At 39.0% G+C, this 21,060-nt stretch overlaps 1 long non-coding RNA gene across 1 annotated transcript in view; it reads left to right on the top strand.

The window, feature by feature from the left end:
• Window positions 1-20,826, top strand: part of LOC143665344 (uncharacterized) — a 187,914-nt gene extending 167,088 nt beyond the window's left edge. Inside the window, exon 3 of the long non-coding RNA XR_013166894.1 lies at window positions 20,738-20,826. This is a non-coding gene — a long non-coding RNA (uncharacterized LOC143665344). The remainder of the gene's footprint in view (window positions 1-20,737) is intronic.
• The last annotated feature ends 234 nt before the right edge of the window (window positions 20,827-21,060 follow it).

A 21,060-nucleotide genomic window follows, 5' to 3' on the forward strand; every position in this document is an offset into this window, starting at 1 on the left:
TGTTGCTACATTAAGGAGAAGGAAAATACACACTTGAAAAGTAAAATTACAAGACTGTATATGTCTGGGACAGTAAATATTTAGTAGGGATATTAGAAGAACTCAAGGTTGTGGGGGTAAGGGACAGCTATCGAAGTTTACATAGAGGAGGTGAGAAGATTTTGATAGAAAGAAAGGAGACAGCACTAACGCAGGACAGGGGGTGAGAGGGCAGAGCAAGACTGACAGGGAGGGGAGGGAGCAGACACCAAGGCTTGAGGCCTGGAAACGGTATTCGGGGGCCTGTGCATGGCAGCCACTGGAGAGCCAGCGCCATGGGACAGCCAGCACCACTGGAGAACCAGCGTCAGGGGAGTGGAGGGTTTGTGGGACGGGGTAGTGAGAACTATGCACCACTCTCTGGAAAACAGAACATTAAGCTAGAGAGTTTGAAAATTCTTTGGCAAGGTGAGCAACTAAGGTTTCTGAGAAGGGACATGACTAAACGAAAGAAGAATTTTAGACCAATTAATCTTTCAAGAATGCCCAAAAAAGGGCAAAGTATAGAAGGTAGCCCTAGGAATCCAGGCATCAGGTGACAAAGGGCTAGACTTCTTCCAGCTAGATTTAAACCGCATAGTTCTGTGTTCGGGAAATACAGCATTTCCTAATGTTTCCTGAGAGTCCATCAATCTCAGTAGCTCTAAACCAAATGGGATGCTTAAAAATTTGCCATCGGGATTGTGGATGTATCTACTTTGTTAACTAAAGAAATAAAACTGTTGTGGAGCCTGATTTAACTGAAATGTAGAACTGCACAGACTTGCAACAGCAGACGCTCAGCTTATATAACTGTTTAAGGCTGTAAGTAAAAACTACTACCACGTCGAGGAGGGAAGGAATTTTTATTTCAGGATTTTGGAGATTGACCAGATTTCATCCTCATTACTTCCCCTCAGTACCTTGTCTTTTTCCATGGATCGGTATACAGTTCATATCGCTCACCTCCTGACGTCCTTAGTCTGCTTGTCAAATGGATGAAGACGTCACGTGGTCTTTCCTGAGAAAGTAGAGGGGCAGCCCATCAGTGTCCTGGCTTGCAGTTTGGTTAACTGGCAGCACAGTGCTTCTTGTTTCCTTTTCTGGGGCTAGTTTTTCAAGGGGTTATTGCACAGCAGAGGAATTTTTAACAGGAGCTATGATTTTTCTAAATATTGGCGAGGTAAAATTCAACTGAACTTCAGCACTTGTAGCAATCTCAGTGTCTTTTCCTTTTGGTACTCATCCTCCCCGGAGCCCTATGTAAATATTTGTGTGTGTGTCTGTGTGTGTGTGGTACATACTGTTTCTAAATGTCTCTTTAAGTTAAGATGTTTTGGAGCCAGTAGAACTGGCAGACTATGATGGTACATGCTGTATTATTCATTGCTTGGTGACTAGACTTCATATCTGTGGTAAAAATAAACATGATGCCTCTCAGTTTACTTCAGTCCATTCGGTACACTCTGAATGGCTTCCTGTAATCGTGTAACTCCTTTTAAAGAATGTATAAAGAAGAATCAGTCTCAACCATGAACTACATGACATAATTTTTCGGAGCATGCTGAGTGGCAACTTCGATTTATAGAAAAGCGTAACAATTGTCTTGCTTAGCACTCTAAACATAGTTATTTTTCTTTGACAACTATGGTTTTCCTTCCCATTCTTTCATTTGGAAGCAGTCAATTTTGTGCGTAGACATCATAGGTAAAAACCGAATTGTCATTTTTCTCATTAAGACGAGGAACTGATTTGTGGCCATATTGGTTTTAACTTTGCTTCACAACCGTACCAGTAGGTGCTGCTGTGCTAGCACGAATGTTGACTCCACAAAAACTAACTGGACACTTCCTGTCGTGAGTGGGTCCCCCAGCAATTCTAATTTGTGCATTCCCTTTCGAAGATCGAAACACCCCCACCAAATCCTGAAGGCCTGATGGGATTACTTCGACTGTATAAGAGATTTTTAAAAGAACAGGCTCTTCTATTCCGCTGTCAATTCACAAGACTGGAAGATAACTTCACTGACTTCCCAGCAGTGTTTGGGCCTTTGAGGAAGCAAGCAATTACCAATTTGAACAACTAGAAAAAAAATCAGTTTTTTCTTTCACTCTTTTTCTTCCCCTAATTTCTACACTTTCTGTGTAATACGTATTATTATCATTCCAGTATCCCAAGCCCACGTTTTCAAGTAAATGTGAGGGTCTAACTTCCAGGATAAGCTTCCAGGCTGAGATAACATTTGAGGCATTTTCTTGTTTGTTAGACAAACAAGTGAATTTACACAACACCCACTGTTTAACTCTTCACAACATACTCCAGCATTTCAAGTATGTGTATACATTGAAAAGTGTTTTCATATTCTTATGTGAAGGCAGAAACAAATTGATCTCCTTGTGTTAACCTCCATGACACTGCCACCTGTACTTATTATTAGGCAGAAGCAACAGATGCTACAACTTCTGTTTTTTGACTTAAATTTGCTAAGCAAAACCTCAAAACCTAGAAAAGGGAAATATCTGAGTTCTGTGTTCAAAGAGGAGGTTCTGAAAATTAAGAAAGGAAAAGTTCCGATAATTGATTCTTAGGCTATAAGCCAAACACCTCAAAGTGTGCCTTGAAAGAAAAAAAGCAGTTTGTGTATATTACTGCTTTTGCATCTGAAGTTTACTCGGCTGTACCAATATACAAAATGTGCACAGTGAAAATGTGAACCTATAAAAGCAGTTTTTTTTTCAGTTGCTCAATAGAGAAGAAACCTATATACTTTGGAATGAAAAGTTGTGCTTTAATCTGAACAAAACTGGTAAAAAAAAAAAAAAAAAACCTCTGGAATGTGGTGAAAGAAAGAACAAAATATAAAGTTCTAGGAGGAGAGGATAGAGATTGGAAGAAATGAAATGTGAAGAATGAATGGGAGTGTAGAGCTGTTATCTTTTGTTTTCATAGTTGCGATGCTTCAATTTATGAAGCAATAACAGTCTATTGAGCCTTTAACACATCGGGCTGAATCACAAAAGCCAAAGAGAACATGGATTTTTCTGTAAATTGCACAATGCACATTTAAAAATAATCTTTAATAAAAACTGTGAAGTACTTCCGTTGTAGAAATCTCTTAGAGCTTTCTAAATAGCAAAACAATAAAGCCTCTTGGAGAACAGAGTTCAGGAGCAAAGTAAATAGATCTAAACACTACATTTTTCTGTATTATTTTGTAGTGAATTTTCATTGATTTTTATAGCCATGATTTCAATCCATGATCCCCTCTCCACACCCACCCGGGACCTCCAGCCTGCCTCCTCCCTCCCTCCCTCTTTTCTTTCCTTTATGCTCCCTTTTCTCCATATTTCTCAGTGGTGTCATTTGGGGGCAACTTCAGTTTATGGTAGTTAGCAGAGTGAGATTACACAAGGTGAAGGAAAAACACCCAAACAGTTTTTTCTCCCCGTAGAGTTTCATTATTAAAACGCTCTGAAGTCATGGGTGGTGAGTGTGAAAAATGTGGAGCTGTAGATTGGTTGGTAATCAACTCAATGCTTGCAGTTACCGAGGCTGTAGCATTCTAATCATTCCCTGTAACATCTTGTGAAAGCTGGGTTTAATTCAGCTAAATGGCCCATTATATGGACTTCACTCCCCTTCAATTTGGTTTCTCCCCTCTGGCGAATTTTTAATCAGAATTTCCTACTATTTAGTAAGGAAATGAAAATCTGTAAGTTGTAGGCAACTGCACATAATGCAATGATGTATCCATAAGTATTGAAATTACTCAGAACAGTCCATATAATGAACATTCTAATGTAAAAATAGCACAGTTAAGTTTTGGTATGGGGAAATAATCTTGTTAGATACAGCAATAAAGCATAAAGGATCACTTAGCTTTATTTTGGAAAAGATTTAAAAGGTAGAAGCTTTTCCTCAAGTATTGATTTAAGAGGAGTCGATGCGAAATTTCCACTCAAATAATAGTAATATTTATTTGACTGCTTAATATGCGCCAGATGTTTGCTAAGCATGTTAAAAATATTGTTTCATTTAATCTTCACACCAACTTAATGAGGTAGGTGCTGCTTTTACTCACATTTTACATATCAAAAAGCTGAGGTTCAGGAAGGTTCAGCCACGACTTGCTGTAGGCCAGGCAAGGAACTAGTAGTGCTGAGGCTGGGATTCAAATCTAAGTGTGCCTGACATTCCAGAGTTCAGGCTCTTAAACATCTGGTTATGGAGATATAATCAGAATATATTCAGGCATTTAGCTTTTATTATTTTAATTTATTTTGTATGAAGTACTCATCTGAGAATATGTGATCAAATCAGACAGATAACTGAAAGTGTGGCATATTTATCAAGTTTAAGTGAAACTTCCTGTCCTGCAGGCATTAGCAATGGAAAGTTAAGCACTAATATGTGAACTGTCAAATGGTAAATCAACAAAACAAAAGACTACCGAAGAATAGGATAGATAAGAATTGTGGGGGTAGGTTCCTAAGGGAAGCAAGACTTTGAACTGCATCTTGTTCAATTACAGAGGTATGCAGAGGTACAAAAATGGCTAGGTAGAAAGAACAGCATGAAAATATTATTAAAGGTGAATAAATCGCTATCAGGAGAAAGGTCAGTATGGTAGCTCAGCAGTTCTCATCTACGGGGGCACATTAGAATCATCTAGAGTGTTTTTAAAAAATACAGATGCCTAGGCCCCACCCTTGACTAATTATATAAAAATCTCTGGCAGAGGGACTTGGGTAATGGTATTTCTTAAAAGCTCTCCAGGGGAGTCTAATGTGCAGTCAGGGCTATGCAGCTCTGATAAAGCTGTGTGGTGCATTTGTGTCAGGGTCAGGTAGGGTATAAAATTGAGTGGGCAACAAGCAGGCACCAAACACAGCCAGTTCCTGACGTTAGACCTGATGGCATAGGTATGTGGGTATAACAGATTTCTGAGTGAGGGCAATTCAGTGCAGCTAATAAGACCTGCGTATTTTCCCACATAAGTGCTAGTGAGGGATGTGAAATGGCGAACCCAATTGGTCTTGCCCTTTAAAGTTTCGTAAGTATAGTGGGGGGTATACGGTTAAGTGTATTAAAGCCAAATATGTTAAGGGCTATTATAAAAATGCAAAAATAATCTGGAATTACAAAGGGATACTGTATTTCTGGTTGGGAATACCTGAAGATTTCAAGAAAGAGATAATTATTCTTTGAATTTTGACCCAAAGGAAGGTGGGATTTGGGGGAACAACATGAGTTGAAGAGGACTTTTGGTCTAGAAAGCAGCAGAGCTCAGGGCTTAGAGTATCTTGGTGGAGGAAAAGGGGGAGGAGCTTGGTGAGAAAGGGAGTGCACAGGAAGAGAGAAAGGCTGTGAGGTCAGAGTGCTGAAATGCCCACCTGAAGATCAATGAGGCCCCCTAGAGCTCAGGTCATCAACTCCATGTTAGTTCTCCAAAGCCTGCCTGTGCTGCTCACGAAGGAGGTGGCGTTTATCTCAAGATCAGCTGGCAGAGAAATGAGTGAGACAAGAAGGGGCCTGGCAGTGCAGGTTGTTAGAAGTACTAACTAGTGACGCATGAGAAATATTTAGCCTTGTTCCCTAAAGGAGCCACGCTGTACTTGCCATGCATTCTCACAACTGTTTGCATTTTGCATCACTCTATTCCTCCCCCTTTCTAGCTGCTTGATGTCTTACCAGCCTTACAATTTCTGTTAAGCTTTTCTCTGAGCCTTTTTAGGAAGACTTACTTTGGGTTTTCCTTTTCACTCCAACAGAACTTTTTAAGTGTAAGTCAGCATTTATTAGGGTTTATTAGTGTGTGAATGCATATGTGGATCTCTATTAGTTTGTGGGTTTCTGGTAGGTGAGACAATGGAGACACAGGTGTATGAAATGATAAGTAGATTGGCTTATCTGGATAATAGGGAGTGTACTTTTTTTCATTAAAGCTATATACATTTTTAAATAATTTATTGGGCTTCTATATACTAAACTCATTATTTAAATTTATTCTCTCCATAAACCTGCGAGGTAGGCATTATTGTGTCCATTTTTTTTAGATGAGGAAACCAAGGTTTAGAGTGGCTAAGTAACTGGTTTAAGGTCATGTAATTAGTTGTCTGACTCCAAATCCTCCAATCATATACCACTTAGAGCAGTGGTCTTTGATCTTTAGAATTCACCAGAATCACCTATAGGGCCTTACCTAATTCAGTTATATGGAGTGGGGCCCAAAGAATTTACTTCTAATGAGTTCCCAGGTGATTCTGATGCTGCTAGTCTGGGAACCCCATTTTGAAAACTATTGCTTAGAGAGTCTTATATAACTGGTTTGAAATGTTGCCCATAAATCATACAGATATTTTTAAAGTACCTCCAGCTGATGCTAATGACAAACTAATGGTAAGACCCTCTATCTAGATCATGAAGAGCCTTGAATGCTAATTTGACATCATTATGGCACCAGCTCTGAACTGAAAGGAGCACAATAATGGCTGTGCTTTGGGTTATGAGAGGAAAATGAATTTGGCGGACATATTTAACAGGATGTAGTTTCCGAGTAAGGAAGATACTGAAAATCCAGTCTTTTCCTCCTCTCTGGTATCTTGCACACTACAACATATCAGATCTTTCTAAAACACTGTTTTCACTGTAGATCAAGCATCTACAGAAGCTCTCACCAAACTGCTGGCCTCAAAAACTGGTCCCACTTTCCCTTTCAAGCTGCATTTTATAATAACATTTTCACTTTGATCCGGCCAGACTTTTCACCATGCCTGTGTGTTACAGATTGAATCATGCCCCCCAGAAAGACGTATTCAAGTGCTGAGCTCCTGGTTCTGTGGATGAGAAGTCATCTGTGAACAGGAACTTGGAAGATCCTATGAAGCTAAGGCCAAACTGAGTCAGGGTGAGCCTTAGTCCACTATGGCTGGTTTCCTTATAAGCAGAGGAACTTTGGACACCATAGTGGGAATGTACAGGAGACAGAAACAGATAGATGGCCATGTGGCAGAGGCAGCGATTTGAGTTAATGGATTGTCAGCAAGCTACCACCAGAATGCCATAGAATTCAGAAAAAGCATGATCTGCTGCTGCCTTGATTTTGGACCTCTAGTCTCCAAAGCTCTGAGACAAAGAATTCCTGTCCTTTAAGCCAACTGATTTGTGGTCTTTGTTATAGCAACCCTGCAAACTAAGACACTACATCTAACAGTGTGCTTTTGCTTCTTCAATTCTCTTTCACTTGCTCTCACCGCCTCAGTTTTGCCAAATCCTATTCCTCCTCCTTACGCCTTCCATTAAAAAATGAAAACAAGATTAACACTCACATGGTAAAAAAGAAAATGCCACTGAAAGACTGATGAGCAAAGCTTAACTCTCCCCTGCTTCTCAACCCCCAGTCCTACTCCTCAGAGGCAAGAAAGAATCTTTAACTCTGTTGAGCAATTTATGCTGCTATCTTGTGATTGATCAATTTCAGAAACTATTTGCTTCCTGCCCTGAAAATAAGAATACAGGTCTCTTAAATGCCTCATTTCCGCTCTCTATCCTTTCTACACAGCAATGTTATTATTTAATCAATTCTGTTTTCATTATGACTGTATATATTGCATTTGCAGATTTAGATCTAAAGTACTATTCATAGTTTATTTTCTTCTATAGATATTTGTTTTTCCTGAAGTTTTGAATGTCTTTCTCTTTTTCTTGTCATGTTTTCCTTCTAATAACCTTCAACATTTTTCTTTACCATATCAGGTATTTTTTCAAGTTTTAAAGGTGTTTTTCCTGGTCCTCATTTTTCAGTTTTCATCTTTTTGTTCCTGTGTGGGATGGCTATTCCAAAGTCTGCTATAAAGTAATAATCATAGAGCATCCCTTGCTATCTTTTCAGTTTGAATCAACTGTTTCTTAGGCCCATTCTAGTTTGCTAGCTGCCAGAATGCAATATAACTGAAATGGAATGGCTTTTAAAAGGGGGAATTTATTGAGTTGCTAGTTAACTGTTCTAAGCCTATGAAAATGTCCAAATTAAAGCAAGGCTATAGAAATATCCAATCTAAGGCATCAGGGAAAAATACCTTAGTTCAAGAAAGCTGATGAAGTTCAGAGTTTCTCTCTCATCTGGAAAGGCACATGGGGAACATGGCAATATCTGCTAGCTTTCTCTCCAGGCTTCTTGTTTCAGGAAGCTTCCCCAGCAGCGTTTTCCTTCTTCATCTCCGAAGATCTCTGGCTGTGTGGGCTCTCATGGTTCTCAAGCTCTCTTGTGACAATTTGTTCTTTCCAAAATAGCTCACTCTTTTAAAGGCTTCCAGTAAACCAATCAAGAACCAACTGGATTGGGTGGAGTCATATCTCCATCTAATCAAAAGTTAATACCCACAATTGTGTGTGTCACATTTCCATGGAAATAATCTAATGAACATTTCCAACCAACAGTATTGAATCAGGATGAAAGAAATGGCTGCTTCCGCAAGACTGGATCAGGATTAAAATATGTCTTTTCTAGGGCACATGATCCTTTCAAATCAGCACAGGCCCAATGTCTCATCTTTTTTAGTTTACTCCCTCCTTTTGCTGGAACATATTCTCAAATACTTCCTAAGAAAATGTGTGTGGCAGGTAAATTATATGAGTACTAGTATGCCAGGTATGTCTTTATATTTTGAAATTTGACTTACAGTTTGGCTAGATTCTGTAGAATTTTTTTGTTGAACATTATTTTTCCTCAGAAATTTCAAGGCATTTTTCCTTTTTTTCACCTAATATTCAGTGTTGTTGGAAAGTGCCATTCTGAATTCAAATTCCTCTGCTAGAGAATTGGATATTTCTTCTCAGAGGAAAATTTTATAATCTTTTTTTTAATAGTGTTCTAAAATATAACTCTGATATACCTGGTATGGCTATTTTTCACTTAATTATTATTTTTCCTGGATTTTTTAGTGGAATATTTGAAGCTAAAAATCAATGTTCTTATCTTTGGAAACTTTTTTGTATTTTTCTTTGATAATTTCCTTCTCTTCATTTGTTCTGTTCTCTCCACTGGTCAGATGTTGAAGCTCCCGAATCACAACTTTCTATTTCGTGTGATTTCTCTTTGATTTTCCTTCTTTTTCTGTTTTTGCTTAATCTTTTGATAGCTCTATATTTTAATCTTCTAACCCAGCTTTTAAATTTCCATTTCATTAATAACAATTTTAATTTGCAATAGCTAATTCCTGCTCTGTATTTCTTTTTAGTAGCCCCCTTTTATGTTTATAAATAAAATGATTGAGTATTTTTTTGAAATGTTTTCTTTTGTGTTTTCTCTGGGATCATATATTCTGATTGATTTTTTGTACTTCCTTTTGTATATTGTATGTTCTCCTCAGGTCTGATGTTCTTTGTCCAGATTTTAAAATAAGACCTCAAAAAGTTGATTTGGAGGTCTGTGTTCCTGTATTCACTCAAAGACTGGACAGGATTATTTTCCAATTATTGTTTGGGGAGCTGATGCTGGTGCCCTAAATGTTAGAATGTGGAGGTCTGTCTATGGGCCCATTCAACTTCTCCAGAAGAGAAACATTCATTCTCTTTCCAAGATAGATATTGGAAGATGATTAGTAGCTGGTGTTCTCTGTAATTTTCAGCATATGAGTCCAGAGTTTCATATGGTTATGTCATCCTCTCTGTTGCCTGCATCCTCCTGTGAAAATTTTCCAAACTGTGGTTTCCTCTACATCAGTTATCATTTTCCTTCTGCTTTACATCCTCCATAATTTTGTTAAAATCTCTTGTCTGCCAATGACTCCTCTTCAGAGTCTTGTATTTGTTATGAGTTTGCACTTTTTCATTTCTTCACTGTTACTTTACTTCTACTGGGAAGAACACACATAAAATTCTTTTTTTTATATACCATATGATATACCATCTTTTGCCCAAACTTACAATCCAGTTTAATACCATATTCTATAAAATCTTTCTTTCTTTACTTTTCGATCCACTCTGATGTCTCTCTTCAAAATTTTTATTGTATTAAAATCAATATTCTCAGTGTACTATTTATCATTCTATATTTTTATACATTATTTCCCATATTTTCAGCTGAATTAGCGTAAGGACCATGGCTCAAACATTTTTTGAATCCTCACAGCACCAAGAATTGTCCTGGGCAAGTCATGGATGATTTGGAAATGATTTTTGTTGATTGGGTTCAGGAAATGAAGGGTACAAAAGACACACATATGACTGAGAGTGGGAGCCTTGGTTATTTCATAAAACATTCATAATATTGGGAAAGATAGAGGATTTGAGAAAGGAAGCCTGTGAGTGAATGCATAGACAATTGTCAGAACTTTTGTGTTTCTGCAGAATTCTTCAATGCCTTTTCTTGTTTGAGGACATATTTAACCTTATTGGTGCTTTTCCAAGGCTGAAGGATTCACTTCTCCAGCCTTCTTTGCTGATATGATACATGTCACATAACTGAGGCATCACCAATCAGACGTACCTCGATGAGACTTTTGCTGAGAAGTGAACATTCAGAAGAAGAAGGCATAATGAGTAACCCATTTCAGGTGAGGGTACTGGCAGAGACATCTGACTTTCCAGAATATTTTAGTTTCTGGGGCTGCTTAAGCAAATACCATGCAATGGGTTCACTTTAACAATGGGAATTTATTAGCTGAACATTTTGAGACTGGGTACAAGTCCAAATCAAGGCATCACCAAGGCAAATGCCTTCTTCCTGAAGACTGGTGTCCTAGGGCTGGCTGTGGTGACTCTTGGTCTTGGGGTCCTCTGTCATATGGCAGTGCACCTGGTGGCCGCTGTTGGCCTTTCCTTTCTCTTATGATTCCATTGATCTTCAGCTTCTTGCTTCTCATGGCTTTTTCTCTCTCTGTCTGAATTTCATTCTATTTATTAAGGACTCCAGTAATAGGATTAAGACCCATTTTAGCTGAATTGTGCCACACCTTAGCCTAAGTAATCTCATCAAAAGGCCCCACATACAATGGGTTTTTACTCACAGGAATAGATTGAGTTTAAGAACATTTTTTTTTTCTGGGGTACTTGCTCCAAACCACCAAAACGGCAACCATGGATTTGTTTTGGGGTTGTTCTCTAATGGGTTCCCTGGGACGTGAGGCATGTTTTTTGCTGGACATTGTTCCTGTGGAAGGAGCCTCCAAGCCTGAGCCTGAGGTGATCTTGAAAATGGGTGTGTTACCTAATGTTCTTTGTTTTTTTGAGGGGGTGGTGGTGGTACATGGTTCAGGTATTTGACCCAGCTCTGCTGCATGGAAGGCGAGCATGTTACCACTGAACCACCCATGCAACCTGCTAATGTTCTTTATTATTCTTTTTGTGCTTGGACTAGCTAGAATGGGTTTTGTTGTTTGCATCTAAAAACACTGAATGAGAAAAAAAAAAGTATGTTTGTGTGAGGTGACGTATAAAATGTGACACAAGTAGGTCTCACAGTGTCTATGAAGCATGTAAATATATATACAATAATCCAAGAAAAACAGGCCTCTGTGAAAAAGTAGAATAAAAAATATGAGGACAGGAGGCTTAATCTCAGCTCTAGCTTGCTCTCCTGATACCTGGAGTGAGTTTCCCTGCGTTAAAACAGCCAAAAGATCTGTTGCTAGGATTGCAGCTTCTGTTCCTACTATTGTGCAGAAAGTTTTGGCCATCCCAGAAGAAGAGAGTGAGAGAGGGTGAATGGGGGGAGAGGGGAGAGTGTAGGGGAGCAGACAGAGAGAAAAAGAGAGAGGGAGAGAGAAGAAGAGAGGGCTGTTAACTGAAAAAGTGAATGTCCGTGGGGCAATATATTGGTGACTGGGGTATGTACTAGATGGGATGTTGGGGTGTGTATGTGTAAGGGAAATAAAATGAGTTTAGTTTTGGACATGGTATTTTAGAGGTCATAGGGTAATGAGGTATAATTTATAATTGGGAAATATGAAACAGAAACATGGATGGAAGTTGACACCTACAGATGGAGAGATGAAATCAATCACAAAAGATAACCAGTGAAGCCAGGAGAATTGATTCTATTTTGAAAGGGAGAGAGGAAAGAGAGAGGGAGGTGGGGTGGGAGAGAAAACAGAGTACTTGGTACTGAGTATTGGGGGAAATTCCTCTTAAGGGGTACTGGAAGATGACGAACAGCCAAGACACAGAATAGATTAATCAGAGCAGTAGGATGAAAAACAGAATTGTGTGTTTCCATGGAAATCAAGGGAACTTTGAGGCGATTCTTTAAAACAGTCCAATGTTACAAAACTGAAATCTTCCAGGGCTGTCTTTTGTATTTTGATCCCTATATTTCATGATGCAAAGGAGGGTCTCAATAAATGTTTGTTGAATGTATGAATAAAAGTCTAGCAATATAAGGACTGGGAAAATAGGGTAAATTATCTTCTGAGTGTAATTTTAGTTGATTGGGAGGAGGCAGACACGTTTTTTAGGGATTTAAGGAGAGGATGAGAATGAAGGCATAGAGGCAGATGACCTAGACCACACAACTGAGACATTTGGGCAAAGACATGAATTTATAAAATAAGGTACTTACCAGACAGACAGCAGGATCCAGTGAACAGGCTTTGTAAATTGGAGCAGATCTTTGCATGACTAAGGGCAGAAGGGAAGGAGCCAGCGGAAAGAGAGGAATTTAAAATATTGGAAAGAAAGTATTAAATGTGAGAAATGTATGTATCAAAAGTCTCTTTATCTGGGAAATTAGAGAAACAACAAGAATAGATGTATCTCTTTTGATATAATTCTATGAGAAAGATTTCAAATCTGATCCACTTTAAGTCATTATAAAGTGTTAGACCTTGAACCAAGGATTTTGAAACTCCAACCATGCCCCTTGTTTTACAGAACAAATCCCATGAGATAAATTAATACTTAAAGCCTGGTTCAGGTTCAAAGATTGTCAAGGATGAAGATTTTCCTATAGTCACTTTCTCTTTGGTTTACTAAGGAAGCAAACAATGCAAAAGATATACACAAAATCAAGGGCGTAATGAGTGGGTGTGGCTTCCTTATGCTGCCTTTCCTTGTATTTGTTAGGTGAGGTACAGGCTAAGTTGTTGTAACAAAGTTGGCCTAATTTATGGTAGCTTAATTTGACTGTCATGGAATATGTGTATATATGAATAGTCAATGACTGTCAGGGGAGTTCTGCCACCCCAAATTCTTTAGTTATCACCATTTCACAGCCTGCGAGAAGAGGGACAGAGAGAACTTAAGCCAAACAAGTCTATTTGAAGATGACTTGTAAGTTCTTCACATCCCTTCCACTCATACCCTATAAGCCTAAACTTAGTCATATGGCCACATGTACCTGCCAGAGAGGCAGGGAAATGTAGTCCATTAGTGGGCACCCAGTACCGTTACTGCATTTTTATTCTTTACAGTCCTAGATAAACATTTCTGCTCATAGCAATAGTCAGGTGTTTCAGATGGGAGAAGTGAGGCAATGGAACAGACAAGTGAAATGAATACTTAATGAAACATCATAGCATATTGAATAAATATGAGAGATTAAATACAAATTTACAGAGGCATCTATTTAAAACGACAATTCTATTTGGGTGTCTGTTTGATTTTCTACCATGTGGCATTTTCAGCCAGTGTATCTGTTGTCTCTGGGCAATTAAAATTATTCAGCATCAAAATCCTAGCTCTGGGACCAGAAAAAGGAATCTAAGAAGCATTCACTGATAGTCTGATTCAGAACAACTGCTTTTCCCTTTGGTCTATTCATGCATATTTCAATTGGCATTAATGTAAAGTACCTCGTGGGCTCTCTTCTACATGAAATCCTCGTTCTATACTTGGCAGCAATCCTGGCACTAGGTTCTAAATGGTCATTCTGGGATGGTAAATCAGTAGTCCTCAGCTGATGGGTCTAACAATGCTGGAGGCAGGTGGTGTTGTGAGGGCTAATTCTGTTGGCATTAAGTGACAATTCATATTTGCTGCAGGAGCAGTAAATTGCACTGTTTTAAAACAGGAAGTCTAAGTTAAAAGCTGTATAAAACCATTATACTGAAGCCAGCACTCCAGGCTCTTCTAATTAGGTCATTTGGAAAAAGATGACCTTTTAGTTTCTGTGCCTCTTTGCTGGGGACACATGTTTCTAATTATCATTTGTATTTTACTTTGCCAAAGCTGTTGACAAGCTGAGCTTTCTTTGTGTGTGGGTGTACGTGTGTGTATGTGTGTGTGTACGCACTCTATGAAGTTAATGACATTTCTGTCTTCTAGCATTCCTTAAAAAGAAAATGGAAGCAATATGTACAGTAATTTTAATGTCAGAGCCACAAAAAATCATATGGACTTGAGTGAAGAATGCATTAAGGGCCATTCATTTCTGATGCCTTAGTTTTTCAGGCCAGGTTTTTCAGGCCAACTTGACTTTAACTTTGTCTGAAATCACTGTATCAATGTTTATTCTGTTTTGGGATGCAAAGTGTGAACACATGGTAAGATATGAGGGCAAAATGAACGTCAGTCCATACCGTCACTGGAAAAATAACTGCTGGTTATGCTTGAAATTCTATCCAGGACTTGAAAAAAGCAAAGCCGAAAATCTCAGATGATTTTTAAGGACCACTTGCCCTTTAGCATGCTGTTTTTGGAATATTTACACATGCAAATATACTGCCTTCTAATGACCATTTCTTCCAAAAGAAGTTCTGAAATAAGGAGACAACATAATTGTCCATGGTTCATAAATATATTCCATGTTTTAGGAGATAGCCTATGAAGCAAGGCATCCCCGACGGATGGCTTCTCCACTAATTTTTTCTCCATTATGGGGAAACTTTCTCAATGTTGCTATGGGGTGCTTCATCTGAAATCATAAAATCTTAAAATCAGAGAATTGGAAGGCTTTTGAGAGGTCATCTAGTTCACTCTCTGCCTTGAGGCCTTTCTGAACTTAAATTCTCTTGGAATGTAATGGTCTACTCTTTACTTAACAATCTCTCACATGCGAGAGTTGACAAAGAAGGATGATACTATCTAAATGTTTAATATATAAATTACTCTGGCAGTTTGAAGAAAATGTGTGGAAGATGATTTGAAGTTTATTATAAAATTGCTAATAATTTATTCAACTCAATTTTCTCTTAAAAGTTCTGAGGTAGGTAATGATGGGTCTCTAAGAGAGCAAAGTCTACAAGGGAGCTGGTGGCCATTTTATCAGAGGTTGGCAACGTGCTAATGTGCCTGATATGGGGCTCTGAGTGGCATAGCCTGGGTCAGCTAACATAGATGGACAGTTTCTTGATTTAAGCGCTCTTTCAAGTCTGCTACTTTTCTCCTACTGTTCTGGTAATCCTAGGAAAGTTGGCCCTTCCTTCTCTTTATTCTTACTCTCAGCTGGTATGCAACTATTTAGTATTGAAATATTAATCAGTAATTAAAGCATCAATTGCAAGTGGCCCACAGAAGGTCATTTTTGGTAGGGTCAAGATTGGTGTCCAAGCCCCTTCCCATTTGTGGAAGATTAAATCATGTTGCCCACAAAGACAGGTTCAAGTCCTAACTCTTATCTTGTCAGTGTGAATTCACTTATAAATAAGATTTGTGACGATGTTAAGGCCAAGCTGAATCAGGGTGGTCCTTAGTCCAATATGACTAGAGACTTGACAAGCGGAAGAAATTGGACAGTAGTAGTAGAAATCACAGGAGGAGATGGAATGAGATTGCTGCGTGATGGAAGCAGAGATTGCCTACAGGCACCATCAGAATGCTACAAACTTCTGAGAAGGCATCATGTGCTGAAAAGTTGATTTTGGACTTCTAGCCACCCAAACTGTAACATCATAAATTCTTGTTTTTAAGCAAGCCAGTCTGTGCTATTTGGTTATAGCAGACCTGAAAAACTGACACCAGTCAAATAGCTGGTTTGGTCATATACTTGAGGTGCCATCAGAATGTGTGAAGAAGACCTCAAAGTATAAGGAATAAAATTGACCAGGGGGCCCCAGCTGTTGCACATTGAAATTCACCACCGTGTTACATGTTTGCAATGACACCATGTTCCCCAAGGACTGCTGCAGCCAATGACTAGCAGAAGTAGGGATACTAAGGCAGACTAGTATCCCGGGAGACCCAGAATGCCTCTAACAGAATTTAACTCAAGGACTAACTCAATGCCTTGCTGAACCTTATACTGCTCTGTGGTCCAGAATGCCTCCATCCAACCTTCCTCCCTCTCTGCCTCACTCAGGGCAAGGTTTGCAGAGTGATCTGACCAGTCTCCCAATCTCCTCTGGCCCCCTCCCTGCTTACACTCACCTGTACTTCACTAATGAAATCCTTGACTGTGTAATCCTTGACCATCTTGGCTTCTGGTTTTTGGAGGGCCTGGAAAAAATGCTATCAGGTAGAATTATTAGGGGAGACAATAAAAGGTAAGAATATACTTTGACTAGGGTGAGGGTGGACATGGGGAGCATAACAAAATAGAACAGGGGCTGTTTCACTATTACCTCTTTCTGACTGTGTTTGCACCACCATAAGAGGTTATAGACTGCTTCAGAGACTTGTTGGCAGGGAGATGTCAAACATCTTTGAAAATTCCAGTCACCCTTCCTCCCAAGAAGCACATACTTCCCACTTCTTTGATTCTTCCATCCCATTTATTTAAGAGAGCAAATAAAGAACATCTCGTCTGCTAGTTCTGAAGAACGACAAAACCTTATTTCAGGCATGTACCCAATGAACTATTGTAGCCAAAAATTATCTCATTAGTAAATGTACAGGTCACATAGAAACAGGACCAAAGTGTTATACAACTCTGTGTTTGTTTTGTTGGAAACTGTCATGAAGCTGAACAGGGAGGGTATCTAGAATGATGAAGCTGTGCGCAATGTACAGTGTGTGCAATTGTGGGTGGTGGACTATGAAGGCAGACTACAGAAAATAAGTATCGTCCATCCAATAAAAGGAAGGCTAAGAGAAGATAGGAGCAAAATAGTGATGTGATTAAAGTGATGAGATAATGACTGGATTTATTCTACTGTGATTTGTTCATCAAGCAATAAACTAGGGGCTGTCATTTAAGTTATAGAGATGTAAATTTAGGGTGAATAAAAAGAAGCAAATACTAGATTGCATAGTAAATTGTGAACTTTTCGAATTCATTATTCCAAGAATTTAAAAGGTTGCATCCACCCCCTAAAATTCAAATCAATTTATAATTATCTATCTGTAACATAATTTTTTTTTTTGTATGGGCAGACACCGGGAACTGAACCCGGGTCTCTAGCACAAGGAAGGCAAGAATTCTGCCACTAGGCCACCATCGCACTGCCCTGTAACAGAATTTTAAGAGGCACAGTGGATTGAATTTTGTACCTCAGTTTGGATATGGTCGTAGTTTGGGTCTGCATTCTGTTGGGTGTTCACCTGTTACAAATAGGATCTCTTGAAGATGTTACCTCATTAAGGTATGGCCTAAGTGAATAAGGTTGGGCTTTAAACTGGATTGTAGGAATCCTTTATAAATAGAATGAAATTCAGATATAGAGGGAGAAGGCCATGGGAAGAAACTGGAGCCAGAGGGGACAGGAAAAGATATCACCATGTGCGCTGCCACATGACAGAAAGGCCAAGGACAGAAGATGATCATCAGCCAGTCCCAGAATGCCACAGTCTTTGGGGAAAAATAATTGCTTTGCTGCCACCTCAAATTTGAACTTCTCCTAACCTCAAAAGTTTGAGCCAATAAATTCCCATTGTTTAAGACAACCCATTGTATGCCCTTTGTTTCAGCAGTCAGGAAACCTAGAATATTGTGGGTTTTAATTCCTAATTTTTAAGATTCACACGAAGGACAATCAGCAAATTGCAATATAATTGCCTATGTTCAAACAAAATAATGAATTGAGGATCACACTAGGTATGATCCAACACTTAATGCCTCATCTCCATGTCAATGGATGGAGGGAAGACATCTACAGGATAATAAAATCTGACTTGCTGATTTATAAATGAATAAATTGGCCTATTTTAGTTGACAAAACTTACCTTTTTTAACATTTGGTTCCACAACTAAGTATTTCCCCAAACTCTACCAATTTAAATTAATTAGAGTTTTGTCTACTTAATAGACTTTGCCTGAAGTAAGGAAAAATCCAAACCGGAGGTAGAGAGTTGGTATGAACTAAGGGAGAGAGTTTACAGTTAAGATTTCTAGACAGGCACATTCTGTTAAAGCTGCATTTGGGAATAGTTTGCACTTTTACATTTTGTCCTTTAGACCTCCTCTGGAATGCAATAGTAGTACCAGACCATGTGGTGAAACACTGGGCACCCTTCCATGGTAGCATACAGAAGGCTTTTTGTATACTTGCAGTTACCAGTGTCTGTACACATGTGTAATCCGAAAGTCCCCAGCCCTGGGTGTGCACCTTCCCTATAATACCTGGCTGACTGAGTTCACTTTCATATCTATAGAAATCCACTTAGCCATTCAGCTGTGCCTTTCCTCATATACCTTCACCTAAAGCATCGTAGTCAAGCACTCTTACGTAATTCTTCAAACAAAACAAACACTGAGCTGTAGTGTTTAATAAAACTTTTTTCTTGGAGGCTAGAGGTCTTATAAGAGAATAGCAACATGAAAAAGGAAAACTTACAAGTTTTCATGATGCCATCTTCATGCTTATCTCTGGGAGCATTCTCTTGACTGGTAGTTTTTTCCCCTTGCCCACTATTGGGGGGCATTTTATCTCCCCTTGGCTGGGAATCCCCTCAAATCAGTCCTTTCTGGAAATTTAGGTCATTTCTCCTTGACTCCCAACCCATTTCTCACCCTAGCCAAGGAATTTAAAAGGAAGCAGACACCATAACAATCTCTATAGAGGTGCTGCTCACAAAGCCATTATTAGGCCTTAGTGTCTGAAATGACCTATTTCAAATAAGACTATTGCTTTTCTTTTACATGACCCAAAGGACCATTAAAGTAGTTCCCCCCAAACAAAGCCAAACAAAGAAGCATTCTTTTCCTAGAATTATAAATTGCTTTCATCCCTTGCACAGGGTGTCTCAACATTGCATTATTGACGTTTTGGACCTGATGATTCTCTGTGGTGGGCTCCTGGCCTGTTCATTGGAGGGCGTTTAGCAGCATTGCTGACCTCTACCCACTAGATGCCAGTAGCATCCTCTACCCCCAGCCATAACAGCATAAAATGTCTGCAGACATTCCCAAATGTCTCTCAGGAGGTAGAATCATCCCTGGTTGAGAATTACTGCTCTAAAGCAATAGGCACAAACTGAAGGAAACTTTTAAAAGAATGTATTTTTTTTACCTGTATATGGATGACTATCTGTACTACATAGTCTCTCTTTTTTTTTTTTTTGTAATGATAACCTATTTGAGAATTATATATACTGGTATAGGCCAAAGAATTGATGTTTTTGAAGTTTCTTTGAAGTGGAAAAAGTAAATGTTCAAGGAAGATTGTATGTGTTAGTTTTTATATATGTGTGTGCATAACCATCAACATCTAGTCGAGCTGGGAAAAGTGATCTACAGTCTTCAACAATATGTTGTCTAATATAGAAAATTGCTGAAAAATTTCCATTCTCTGCTAAGTTTGCCATTTAGCCAAAATATTAAGATATACGTAGACATAGGTATTCCAAAGGTAATAGAATTCTCCTACTTTCATTTCCTATGGTAAACTAGCTAATGTGATATACGTATCTGCCTTTTCAACATCAAGATCACACCCCCTACATGTGTGAAGGATGCTTGTGCATTGCGGCCCTCTTTTGTAATACAGGTTAATTTGGGGAGTAGATTATACCTGGAAGGGCTGAGGACAGGGTCTGCTGCTGACAGAGGTTGGGTGTTGATTTGTTCTGGTAATGCATGACACGTCACTGTTGACTGCTGCTTTGCAAGCTCCCACCACTAGAGTTAAGCAATATCCTTGACTGATGCTTTAGCCTTGCTGGTGAAGCACAGTCCATTTCCTAGAGTAGTAGCTCATCTGAGTTTTGGTCTTCATTTTGGAATGATTCCAAAGGACAGTTTTGGGGGTGATTATTATGGTAGATAGGCAGAGATGAGGCTTTGTGTACCTTCTTTATCATTATAGATTGGACTTGGAATATTTCTGAAAGTGAATGATCAAGAATTGGGCAAAATATGAAGATATTTCCATGTAGGTCTCTCATAAAGCATTTCATTCTTTGATTTCCACCTCTTTCTTCCTCTCTGTGATGATTTTAGTTTCCCTGGCTGCTGGGGTAAATACCAGGCAATGGGTTGGCTTAAATAATGGGTGTTTTACTGGCTCATGGTTTTGAGACTAGGAGAGATCCAAAACCAAGCCATCATCAGGATGATGTTTTCTTCCAGAAGACTGTGGCATTTGGGGGCTGACTGCCAGAAATCCTTGGTCCTTGGCTTTTCTCTCACAGGACAATGCACATGGCAGCCTTTCCTGGTTTCTTAGTTCCATTGACTTCAAGATTCTGGCTGTTCCCTCTGACTTTTCTCCTTGTGACCTTCCCTAGAAGGCCATCATTAATAGAATTAAGACCCATCTTGATTCAACCAGGACACATCTTAACTGAAGTAACCTTATCAAAAGTTCCTATTCAAAAAATTCACACCCACAGAAATGAATTGAGAACAAGTTTTTCTGGCATAGATAGCTCCAAACTACTACCGTGATCTTGTATTTTTCTTTTACAGTGATTTTTTGATTAAATTAAAGAACCATGATATACACAATGAAGCAGTTACATGATGAGAAGCAGAATAAGAATGAATATTAGAATAATGCCAAGCACAGAAATTGTTATCAGAATTTACAGAAGTGGACTTTTGTTGAGGGTAAGTATTAAAAGTGCTGAGGAGGCCTGGGGATTTGGGTTAGGCATTGAAGTTTAGGCAGCATTTAGAGGGGTAGGGGAAAGAATTTGTGCAAAACAGGCATAGTGTGCATGTATGTTAAAATAGTGTGAAAGGTTTGGCAGTAGAATCAGTTTGGGATGTCCCTGGGAGAGAGCCCTGAC

Source organism: Tamandua tetradactyla, chromosome 21 (genome assembly GCF_023851605.1).
Source record: "Tamandua tetradactyla isolate mTamTet1 chromosome 21, mTamTet1.pri, whole genome shotgun sequence".
Lineage (NCBI taxonomy): Eukaryota > Metazoa > Chordata > Mammalia > Pilosa > Myrmecophagidae > Tamandua > Tamandua tetradactyla.